Below are 13,211 nucleotides of genomic sequence, written 5' to 3' on the forward strand. Positions count from 1 at the left end.
ATGATTTTAATAGACCAACAACAATCCAATATGTAAACATTCCAAATTTTATTGGACTCATGAAATGTTGTATCAGAGAAGGGGTTTTTAAAATATACCTAGAAAATGGAAATGTTTTATTAGTATTAATATTTTGTTAGTCACTATTAAGTTCTGCTGAAGTAGCACATTTTATGGTGATTAAGCTACTTACTATTTTTTGTTTTACCTTAGCACTACCAGGTGAATCAGTTTTGCTTTTCCCAGCTGGAGAACTCAAAAGGTCTTCTTCTACCCTAGTAACACTTATAGATTCCTCACAAGATTTTTCACATATATTCTTTTCTTCTGTGGTGGGGAAGAACTGGGGATGGAGACTTGAGTGTTAACCTGCAGAATGAATACGATGACTTATCAGAAAGAAAATGTAGAGCATTCTTCATTCTACTCCTTGCAGTGCAGAGTGAAGGGGGAATTGATATTTACTGAACATCAGTTATGTATTGGATGCTACTCCAGGCACTGTGTATTGTGCAATTGTACTTAATTTTTAAAAAATCCTGGGAGAAATAGGCATTATCCCCAATGTTTATATATATGTATAATATATGAAAGTGGAGACAGAGCAGTTCATAAACTTGGTCATCACCACATAACCAGTTAGAGGGGAACAAAGGAACTTAGACTTCAGGTCTTTGTTTCTAAGCACCTACTCTTTCCACTGATCCATGCTGAGTGGGAAGGACACAGAACTGTGCTAAATAGTCTTATTTTTTCTTTTAAAACTGATGAAGTATGATATTTTATTCATGAGATCGCCTCATCTACAAATCTGAGCAGTTCTTTTTCTCCTTTAAAGTTATCTTTGCACAAGTTTTCATAAGATCTTAAATCTCCATGTGGGGTTTCCTTTCCTGTGTGAAAAAGGAACGTCTCAGGCATTGACATTCGCTTTTCCTCCACTGCACTTACGTTCAGTTGGGGCAATTAACTCATCAGGACACGACTTGTTGTGTATAATGTTGGTGCTGTCTTTACCATGAATGTCACCGGTGTGCTCAGCCTTCTCACAGAAGTGCGGAATCTGGCTTGGGTATTTTTAGCCCATCTTTAGATTTTTTTGAACCATATACTGTGGTAAGGTGGGAACACAGATTTGCAGCTCACTGCACTGAGGAGTGGTGGTAATGAGCCTTCTGAACACAACAAATCCGATGCTCCCCTTTGCATGTGTAAATATTCTTAGGCTTTGCCTTGGGAGAGGGTTGCAAGCAGAGAAGCATCGTGTCTTCTGCTAGGGTTCTTTCACTTGACTTTAGTCAGGCCAAGCTCTGCGTAGAAGGGAGAAGCTCAGACCCCACCTGCGAGAGTTCTGCTTCCAGACTTTGGAGCTAGAAAAATTAATTACACAAGCCATACTGTCTGCTGCATAAGGCACAGAATTGTTAAGACAAATCTGGCATATCTGAAGGGCCACGAGTCTGGTGGAGGCAGGGGCCTGTGTGGACAGGGAGGAGGGCAGGGATGATGCCTGAACAGACCCTCACTCATCAGCCATATCGTTTTGTCTGTAGGTGAGCTTCCATCATCTGAAAGAATATGAGAATCAGCTCCACTGATTTGTTTTTAGTTGAACATTTATTATGTGTGAGGGATTCTAATATGTGCTTTTCTTTTTCTTCTATTAAAGTACAATTGATTTACAATGTTGTGTTAATTTCTGGTGTATAGCATAGTGATTCAGTTGTCCATATAAATATATTCCTTTTCATATTCTTTTCCATCATGGCCCCATTGATTTTTATTGCAGTGAGCTTACTAGGCTCTCTGAGAATTTAGGTACAGGGAGTGGAAGAGCTTTGTGATGGATTTGGAGTTAGAAGGCCGATGTTCATACCCTATTTTATTATGCTCTTGGCAAGTCACTTAGCTTTACTGATTCTCAAGAACTTCATCAGTAAAATGGAGATTGTCCCAATGCCTACCGATGCTGAGATGTACCCTTGAAAGCACTTGTTATGTGCATGTGCCAGGCAGGTGTTTACTGTTGTTGTTACAGGTGTTGTTTTCTGATTCACTACAGAGCTTCTGTTCCAACAAGTGGAGTGATGGCCTGCATTAGTCCTTTAAGGCTCCGGGAGGGAGAAGTTCCCGAGGCTTCTAAGCAAACAGTTGCCACCATAAGCCCACACTTTGAAAATATTCCCTGGGCTCTGGCCAATCTCATGTCTGATTCTCAATTAGAGGTGTGAGTTCCATGGAGAGTTTATAAGACCATTACCAGCCTCATTAGAGACTCCAAACATACAAGGCACTGGTTCAATACCCTACAGAGAGAGAAGTAAAACTAACAACAGATTTCAAAAAATCAATGATGGGTTCTTGAGGCAAACTTGTCTTCCTAATAAAGTGACATTGCCTGAGACCATCTGATGACAGCTAGGAGATTCCCAGGGCTCACAAACCAGCTGATTCATGCACTGGCTTCTGAAAACAACCCAGTTGAGATGTTTCTAGATTTCAGATTTGTCCCCTTCTAGTGTTTACTATTTGGCGTAATTTGGTAGGTGGCTAAAATAGACCACTTTTTGGCTTTCAGGTGAAACTTAATGCCAGAATAGTGTGATGAATGAGAGCACAGACTTTGGGGTTTAACTGATCTAGAATTCCAGTCCCTCATTATGAGCCATGTGGCTTTAGATAGACTGAATGCATTAGTTAAGGTGAGATTAGCTGCTGTAATGAACACATGCTGGAAAGGAAACATAATGGAAAGGTATTTCTCGCTTATATAAAATCCAAAATGATTTTTCTTGATCTGCTGGTGGTTTTCCTCTAAGAGGCGGTGAGGATCCCAGGACCTTCCCTCTTGTAGCTCCTCCATCGTTAACATACACTTTTCAGGGTTGCCATGGAGGAGGAAAGAGCACAGGGGACGGCACAGGGTGGATTCTAGTGGATCAAGCCTGGAAGTTGTGTAATCCTTGCCTCACACGTTCCTCTCCACTCAGTTACACGGCCACACCTAGGCTGTCGTCTGCCCGGTCTCCAGCTACGGGCCAGGGAAAGAGGAAATAGGTTTGGTGATCAGGTGAAACAGAGGGATGAAAGTAGGAACTGTCTCCAAAGAGTCTGAGGATTCCACATGAGAAGGTGGCACAGAGTTCATGCTCAGTAAATACATTATTTGTATTATATTGACCTTGTTTCCAACTAAAATTTTTAAACAATAATTTTCAACATTAGGAGTCTAGATTGAAACCTTCATAATTGTCTAGCTGATGAGTGAATGTTAACATTTCGTGAATAGTGATTCTGAAATTATAAGAGAAGCTCAAGTTTCTTAGGCGTGCCAAATGCCAGGTAGTGTATTAACATTTACATGCAACTTGTCGTTTAATCTTATAAACACTCTCTGAAGTTGGTATAATGTTATTGTGCTCGTCCACAAGAAGAAAAAGGCGAGAGACATTAAGAGACTCACCCAGAGCCACTCAGCTAGAGAATGGCAGAGTCGGATGGCAGTGCTCACATTGTTAGCTGCCGGCCTGGACGACCTCCCCACGTGCTCAGAGTGGACAGACGTGGGGTCATTTTCTAGCTGAATAATCTCAAGCCAGAGGTGCTTTAAGTCAACCACAACTATCTGGACATCTTCTCAGCATCTATGTGGATCCAAGGTCGAAGGGAGAATCAGGCCTTAGTTTCTAGGGATCTACGAAAAGCAACAGCATAGACAGAAACACACCGTGAGAGTATTTCGTTAGAACGCATCATGTGTAAGTGTGGCAGCTTACTTTTCTGATAAATTAATCAATTCTCTCCATGCTCCCAGCCTCACCTCTCTTTATTCCCTTATTTTGACTTCATTTCAACAGAGAGTTGGTTCTATTTAGTGGCCTCAGCTCAGGGCTGAGGGCAGGGTGGATCTGGAAATTGGATTCCTAGTCTTTTGGGCTTTTTTGTTCCAAAAGCACTTAAGCCCTTAATAGACCTAAGTGAAGATACATAAAAAAAACTGGGACAAACAATGGAAAAGAGTAGGTCCACTAAGGCTAGGGAAAAAAAATTCCCTGGGGCCCGGGGAGAGGAGAGAGGCAGGTAGGTGACGAGCACAGAGGAGGTGATAGTTCCCAGGGAGGGGAGCCCTGGGTTCTGTTTACCAGGCAGATTCCCAGGGAGGCAGTTAGAATGAGAGATTGTGAGGAAGCTCAGGCAGATAAGACCAAAGAAAGCTTCACGAAGATTTCTTCTGTCTTAAGCCTAGTATAGAGATAACATATTGGACTACTTCTAACTCTAACATAAAGATGCCCTGGGGAATGTGGTTAAAATGTAGACTCTGATTTGGTAGATCTGGAGCTGGAAATTCTGCATTTCCACTAACCCCCCAGGTGATACCAAAGCTGCATGCTTAGAATGACAATAGCATAGAGCGTCACTGGAGGGGTCATCTGGGCAGAAATGAGCACCTAGGAGCTGTGTGTGAGCTGAATCATTCTCTGCAGACTTCAACTGTCATCTGAGCTAATCCGACAAATGCAACAGTCCAGTTCAAATTACCTTCCCCTTTCGTCCACGCTTAGCTTTGTCAGCAACCAACACCTTGAACAGTTACTTCCAACAGAGATCAAGGTCATTAGAATCCCAAGCCTTCATTCTATCTCCCTGACTAATCCCATAAGAACACCACTGGGACATCCTCCTATGACAATCTTGAACTAAAGCAAAGGCTCACAGAGCCTCAGAAACCCAGTGTGGTGGTAGTGATGGGAAAGTCACCCACATTCATACTTGTGAACCAACCTCCAAACCACAGCACTTAATGTGTTTATAATGAGCAACAAGAATAAAGCATTGGCTCTGGAGATCAGCAGACCAAGATCTGCATTATGGTCTTACCAACTTGCTGGCTGGGAAATATCTTTTTCCTGAACTTCATTTTCCTTGTTGATAAAATGAGGCATTTTGTGGGAAGTAAATAAGAGAATATATTAGGTTCCTTCTACTTGCTGTGACTGAAAACTGCATCAAGTGAGTCAGAGAGGAAATGAGTTGGGTGATCCTGAAGGTCCTCTTAAAATAGTCTGGAAGAGGCTCTTTTTGAAAACAGTGTTTAATCTCTGTGCAGATTATATTCAGGCAGTTTTGTTTCCAAAATACAGAGTTCCTCTCCTGCCGGACGGTGCCCGGGGGGTTTGGCATAAAAGCCTTAAAGGGGCCAAATGTAAGCCTTCTTTCTCCATCAATGATCCATTAGTTCCTTATGCTGCCTCTGCCTTTAGGCCACTTATCTGTAAAACAAGTTCAGTCTTAATTCTGCTATGAAGTTCAAAGCGAAGGCCATTTCCCTCGTTACCTTGATCTCAGAGGAAGTAATTACTTGCTATCAAGACACTAATGATTCAGATTCCAACAAATCAGATATAGACAGAATTGCCAGTAAATAGTTTTTCTGGGATCTCTGGACCAAATTTCCTCGCTCCTGCTCCTTTACTGTTTCTGAGCATGCAGCATTTTGTTCCAGAGATTCTGCCACATTTGGTTTAGGGAAGGTTAGTTTTGCCATCTATATATAATCACTGGTGTTTTAAAGAAAACATTTACAGTTTCCTCATTATGTGATTTCCTCATTATGTGATTAGGTTAAAAAGATGGCTATGAGATAGGAGCCGCAACAAAGATGGCTCCAATGGAGAGACCAGGGACCTAGCAGCTCTGAAGAAGTCCAAGGTCTCCCTTTCTAAGGGAGCATGATGTACTTGCAACAACAAAATTAGTGACCAGGCAGATGGAACTTTCTCATATCCTACTAGCAATGGGGACACTTTGAACATCTTCATTTATGACAACAGCAGTGGCTATACCGACAATTGCCACTTACCTAAGTATTCCTTATGGTCCAAACCCTTTGCAAAGATCTTTAAATGCAAGACCTAGTTCAAGTCTTACAAAATTCTTGCAGAAGTAATCCTAAAACCATGTTACACTTTCTCCATGAGACATGTGCTAATTTCCTCAAGTTACTATCCAATTTTAGCTTAAAAAATATTGTTAGTAGCTAACATTTATTTAGTGCTTACCACTGAGAAACTTTGTGCTAAGATATTGATTATCTCATTTATTCTTCCCACAATCCGCTAGACCATAAGCTGCATGAGGTTCAACATTTTTGTCTTTTATTTACACTATTGTATTTTTACCACCGATAACAGATCCTTCCACGGAGCATATGCTCAATAAACATTTGCTCAGTGAATGAATGAATCTCATGATGCCTTTATTTTCCAGATGACAAACTTATCTTTTGATCAGATAAGTTAATTATTTAGCCTCGGATCACTCAACTAGTGAGGGGTAAAGATATGAACCTAATCTGGCTCTAATTCCTGCATGTTTAACCATCATTCTGTATTTCCAGTTGTAAAATCCCTGTAATTACATGCACAACCAACTATGAGACATAAAACTCTCTATATGTCCAGGGGTGCCGAGGTGATGCTTGCATGACTGACATGACCAAAATCTTCAGGTTTATTTGTGATTTGTTCTTTGAGGTCTTATGTCTTGAGTGATATCTTGAAAGAGCAAAGGGCACAGTTTTAGGGAAAAAAGAAATGGAGTGGACATTTGTGGGAGAAGAGAGGGAAAATGTGTGCCAAAATTCAGAAACTGGCTTAGCGTTGAAGGTAAGAAGCAAATTTGCTTGAAATAGAAGATGAGTTCAAATGGGAATAAGAGAGGAGGAAGCGTAATTGAAAAAGGGTGAATATGTTAAAAAGAAGCTTTCTTGTCATCATCAAGAATTCAGAATGAGCACAGGGAGGGGTTGAGGCCCCCTGCAGTTTGTCAGGCAGAGAAACAATATTACTGCGACATATTTAAGGAAGGTGATTCTTGTGGTTGTGTGTCCCGTAGACTGATACACTTAGAGTTAGGAGGGTTTTGTGGAAGACCAAAATGTAAAGTGATTACAATCCTCACTGCAACTGTGTCTTTAAAAGTGAATTGATTGTGTCTGAGATGTGTTTTAGGGAAAAACAAAACAAAACAAAAAACACTGCAGAGGTCTTCTTTGGATTGGATATTTGGTGTGAAAAGCAGAAAGGGCTTTCTTAGCCGTCAGGTAATACCAGGACTTTGTTATTTAAAAAGTGATGGGGAGAATATATTCTTCAGTGAGGGTTTAATGAATTGAGAGGAGAGCCATTTGACCGGTTATGGATCACAAAACTGATATGGGCCAAAGGTGGACTCTGGCTCATTTAGAGGCTTTGTTCGCAGAGCACAGCGTGTAATTATTTTCAGTGGCTGGAGTCAATTCACCGGCAATCCAAGACTCTATTGTTTTACGTGTAATCCCCAAACATAATAATTTTACCTGCCTGGACTCGAAATGCATTTGAATTTTCAACCTCTGCCTTATACATTCTTTGAGATCCCATGTCTCTAGTTTTGCAACGCTGTGCTTCTAAGTGGTAGCAGAGTTACAAAAAATTGCCTTTGCCTTTCATCCCGTGTCAGCGCAGTTACACAGCTTCCACACGTAGATCTGGCAATTATGCAAACTTTTGGAAGTAGAAAAAAAATAATGTTTCTCTGTCAGTGTGTGGGTTATAGGCAGAACACAAGGACGCTCTTACAATGCAAGGGGGAAGGAAGATGCAGAAAGTAATAAATCTTGGGTCATGAGGTCTTAGGCAAGGCTAATCTTTAAGGAAAATCTACTCCAGTAAACAGAGGGGCAGGAATATAGTTAAAATGAGAGAACAAGATTTGACGTGGTTTTAGCAAGAAAGGGGTCACATAAATGAGCAGCTATGGCTCTCAGAGGCCTCTCAGGCAAACTCAGTAAAAAGCCAGAGGAGAAACCTAACGTCCAGGAGAGGGCCAAGACAAGTCACAATTTTTCTTTCACCTTGGCTTAAATTTTCTGTGTTATGGTCCTGTCTTGTGCTGTTGAAGTGATGGACAGGAAAACTACTGATGGCTTAGAAAGTCTGGAAGGTATAAGCACTCTTAACCAGATTGAGGAAAGGTACAGAGACCAACATGAATACCATGTCGACTCAAAAAATGTTTCAGGACAATCAAGGGAGCAATGCTAACATTTTCTCTCCAGACAAAATGCAGATGTAGTTTTAAGAAGTCTTGAATGCTAACATGTGCATTCTCTCTTTACATGCCAGGGGAAGAGCACCTAATTTTCTTTCCAAGAAACAAGAATTAAAGCTACTATTTGCTTTCTTGTTTGTTTTTCAGATAAAACTGAGCACAACTTTGAGTAGATTTTGTAGAGTTTAAGTGTACCCACTGTCCCCCTTCTGTGCCACATTACCAGCTATTGCACGGGATTTTAATTTCCATGATTGTTAAAATTGTTTTGGTTATCAAGAGAACAAGGTGGACCGAATTTCATATCATCAAGCTCTATCTGGCCAGAGGCTGCACAGCTTTAGAAATCTGGGTTGGTGCACTGAAACCTCGTGTTCAAAAGAGTATAATTATTTTGTTCCAAGGCAGTAAGATGGGAGTATACAATGTAATCAAAATTCTTTCAGAGGACCCTATTTAGATACTCAACTTTCTAATACTCTGAATGCTTAAGTGTTATAGCCTCAGGATCAAGGAAATTTTATGGAGAGTCAAATTATAGCTCTCTTTCTAGGACAACAAACACATAATTTACCCAAGAAGAAAGGGGGTACATTGGAGACCTTTCATTTGAAGATGATTTTAAATGATAACATTTTAATTTGTGGATCTAGTACACTCTTATTTAGAAATACAATCAACACATGGTGAGTACTTACAATGTATCCAATACCATGATTAGTGCCTTTGCATATATGGAGTAATTATTCTCTCCAGAGTCCTCTGGGCTAAATATGATTAGTACTGTTCTAATTTTTAAGTTGAAAAACGCTGATGCGGAAAGGAATTTGCCAAAGATTACACAGTTAACAAGTAGCAGAGTGGGAATTCAAACTCCAACTCTAACGTTTATTCTTGGACATATAGGTAAATCATTGTTCAAAACGCTTGTATTTTGGGAGAATTAAGTGATTTCCTGTTGAATAATTTCAGTGCACTAGATTTCCAGCAGCTTTGCTAGTTTCTCTACTTGTACATGCTTCTGAGAGTGTGTGTGTGTGTGTGTGTGTGTGTGTGTTTGTAAGGGTAGCAGAGTTTGGGGAGTAAACTATTTTGTGAAACAGAATATTCAATTTTCAAAACCATTTGCTTAATTGTCATCTACCCCTGATTTAAGTGTGGCAGCTAAAGAAATGAAATACTTTCTAAATTCAAGTAGATTTAACATATTTTGAATAAACATTTCTTGTCCTCTATGTCTCTCAATAATACAAATTCAATCATATGTAATTGTCAACTTAGGCAAACCAATGCCTAGACTGCCAAGAAATATTAAAGAGTTTTTCAAAAACACTAATATTGTTGACTTGCATTTCAGGGATGAATTAATAACATTATCCCCTATGGCGGATTTTTTTTTTTTGGTCTTTTGTATCTGATTTTAAAAGCTCATTAAAGTTAAATGACCTGTTTCACTAATATGTTTTCGTGAATTTTACTAACTAGTTTATTATATTTGTCCTAAATGCTGTTACTTCTTAGAAACATGGAGTTTGGAATTAAAAAGCCTAGACTTGAGACCCATCTCTATCAATTAGCTCTGTGGCATTAGATAAATCATTAAACATCTGGGATCTCTATTTTACTTTGTGTAATGAGAGGAAAATACATGTACTGACTACCTTAGATAAACAATGAATATGAACGTGCTTTGCAATGGGTAAAATAAATGTGTCACTTATTGTTCAATGTATAACAATGTGTTTAAGTAGAAATGTTCTATCAATATATTAATATAATTGTCACTATGTAGTAATTAGACTCTGGGTTGTTTTAGTTGAAGAGGATAACTTGTTCCTTTAAATAGAATGGGAGCTACCAGGGACTATTACACAGAATTGCTGAGAGATCTGGAGAAGTAGGCTCTCAGCTTTCAGAAACAACAACAGAGCTTCACTTTTAACTGGCCTGATATTGATTACTGGTACCGCCACCAGCTTCATGACAATGCCCGCACATCATTGATGCAGGCGTCCTGCTTTCAGTAGCTCATTTTCAACTCAAAGTCTCAGCAGGCACTTTTGACTGATGGAATTTAAGGCTCACCTAGCTGTAAAGGAACCTGGAAAATATTTTTTTTTCTTAAAATTTTAACCCAGGAGGGTAGGATTCAAAATATAGGAACCTCTCAAAATGTGGAGTGATATTCAAAGTTTTGGGAGCGCTCTGAATGACATTAGTCCATTGCATTCTGCTTGATCTTTCTCAATTGCAGTAGAGAAAATTGTTATAAAGTTTATTTGAAGGCTGAAAAAATCTCTTATTTACAGAGTTTTAGTTCCATTTTTTAGGGCTCATATAAATACTCTTTCAGGAAACATGTCCCAAATTGAATTCTTCATTCTTTCCTGCTCCCCATCCACCTACTGCCCCTTGTCATTGCTCCTTATCTCAGTGAATGGCATCATTATTCACTGAGAGTCATCCTTGCTCTCTTTATCTTTCATCACTCTTCCATCCAATCACAGAATCTTAACAATTCAAATTTTGAAATCAAATATATCCACCTCTGTTCATCTGAACTGACACCACACTGGTCCATGTCAACATTATCTCTTTCACAGACAATTGCAAGAGTCTCTTAAATTATCTTCTTTCTTTCCCGCATGTTATTTGTCAAGGTCACCCCTTCACCAAAGAGTTCTTTCTGCTGTATGCTTAACATGGTACCCATATTTTTCCATATGGAACTTTTTGAATTATATTTTTCTACATTTGTAATTTAATAATTATTTTTGTAAGTTATAACTGTCTTTCCCACTAGACTATAAGATTCTGGAAATCAGGGACTGTGATTATTTATTGATAGCTTCCTTATGTATAACATAAATATGGCTTAAAAATGCATGAATAAGGTTAACATTAAGTACTAACTTTGGATTATGTATGTATTGCAGCAGCTTCTATCCACAGCTTAGAAGATCCTAGAGAATCTTTACTCAGTGCTTAATCTTTTGAGGAAATGACACTATTTTTAATATAAAGATCTATCTTCAAGGGAGGAACCAGGAAGAAAACAACTTTATTCTAGATGGACCAGCACATGGCTTCACTTCATGAATCGGCCTCCATGACTGCCTCAACCAGTTACCAACAGTGGGAATTTCATTTTTTTCTCATTTACGTATCATTTACTGTGTACTAGGTAGGGGGTATATCTAAAGACGATTCAGACATCTCAAATTGCTCACAATCCAGTGGGAGGAACAGCTTTAACAACCTCTTTATAGGATTATCTAATAAATAATCTATTTCTAATGGAGAGTAAACAAAAGACTTTATAATGAAATGATTAAATTTTTTGCCAGAATGATGATAAGGCAAGGTTCAGCTTGAAGCCTAGTCACAAGCCAGCAGGACGTTAAAGAAAGACATTAAAATAGGGATAGAAGGAGTAAAAGTATCAGGGCTCGAGTGAGTGAAGGCTGTATCTCCTGGTCAATGATGGGAACAAAGGGCCAGCTCTTCCTCAGGCCAGAGCAGAGGGGGAAGGGCTTGGCTACTCCGGATTGCGGCACTGTCCTGCAGCGACTGTTCATCTGCTGACAACTGGGCCTGTGTTTCGGGTTGGTTTTCGTTAGTGTTGCTAGCTTTGCACTTCTCTGTCCCTCTTGCTGACCCCACCCCCTTTGTGACAGTCTACAGAAATGTGATATGATTGGTCAGGGAGAAGATGCCATCCGCAGTCATTAAACAAGTTGCCTCCTTAACAAGACCACCCCCCACTTCTCCAGCCTCATCAGAGACACACATTTTGAATCTCATTCCTTTCGAAGCCAGAACAATATGGAGTCAAGTTTTAATTCTGTCTCCTTTTCTTCTCAAAGCAATCACTAGCCCTCATCCACAGGAGAAGCACTGAATGTGGAGTCAGATTGACCTGAGTAGAAATCTGGGCTTGGCTACATGTGACTTTAAGAATGTTACTTACTCTTTCTTTGATGATTTCCTCAACTGGAAATCCCCCTTTGTATTTATGGGGAATGAAAGCAAGATCGGCCCAGTTCTTTTGAGTTCGTTATGCTGACTGCTAGGCACCTGCTTCCTGCTGCTCCTTTTGTGTAGAAAGCATTAAGCCTTCCTTCCATTTGCTTTAAGATGCTTTAAGAGTCATGTCAGTAGGATGTAATTAAAAAAGACAAGAACAGCAGGGAAAATGCCAGACAATTACTAGGAGACACAGGGTAAAAACAAGGTTGAGATAAACTAGTTTATATCAAAACAGATTCTGATTACCACCACAGTTATTATTGGTGTTTAACTTTTATGGAGCACCAACATGGAGTTACACTCTGTACAGAACATGGAATTAGAACTTTTCTAGCCAGGCAGTAGTATTTATAGAACTGTGAGATTCTTCCAAAGCTGCTAGTCTTAGATGGTACTCTCCTGTGAGGAGGATTGAGGCTTCTGATCCCATGTGGATCTTGGAGTTTTTATAGGGGAAATAAATGAGATAATAAGCTAACAAATGAGAATTGCTTAGAGTGAGCACTCAGTAAGAATTTGTGATACAGAGGGGAAAGGTAGGCTTAAGAATTCCTAACAGAATTAGGTACCCAAGTGAAGCTGCTGGTTTCCTTGTGGATGGTGCCTTCCCTTATACAGAGCTGAATTCTTCAAATGGTGCTTTACTCTCATTAAGTCCCTGCAAAAATACTGTTTTTCTTGAGAAAATGTTGAGGCATTTTTCAAAGCACTCGAATCATATTATCAAATGTAAATATTTAACCCTAGGTAGACCAGATAATAGCCCAAGTCCCTGGACTTGGCAAAAGCTTATTTGTTTCAATCTCCGTAGATCTTATACCTGAACAAGTAATTGATAAATTACCAGTGCTGATAGAATGAGTTAAATAAATGAACAAAAACAATGAAAAAATATTTAAATAATCAAACCATCCAAACAGTTGGGTTCTGAATTTTCCATACAGAAAGCTGTTTAGAAAAAAAGCCTTTTAGCCAGCAGTACCAAACTGTGACAGGGCCATAAATTGTAACTGATACGCGCCGTGGCAGTGATGCGACACGTGAGAGCCAAGAAATTGTCTTTCTGTTATGTTAGCTATGAGCCCAAT

General features: G+C 39.5%; 1 long non-coding RNA gene across 1 annotated transcript; it reads right to left on the minus strand.

Moving 5' to 3' along the window:
- Positions 1-284: 284 nt before the first annotated feature.
- Positions 285-12,234, minus strand: LOC140700128 (uncharacterized). The gene is made up of 3 exons (XR_012078357.1): positions 12,065-12,234; positions 3,464-3,694; positions 285-369 (listed from the first exon to the last, which is right to left on the minus strand). It is a non-coding gene; the product is annotated as an uncharacterized lncRNA (long non-coding RNA).
- Between the last annotated feature and the right edge of the window lie 977 nt (positions 12,235-13,211).

This window comes from Vicugna pacos, chromosome 2, assembly GCF_048564905.1.
Source record: "Vicugna pacos chromosome 2, VicPac4, whole genome shotgun sequence".
In the NCBI taxonomy this organism is placed as follows: Eukaryota; Metazoa; Chordata; class Mammalia; order Artiodactyla; family Camelidae; genus Vicugna; species Vicugna pacos.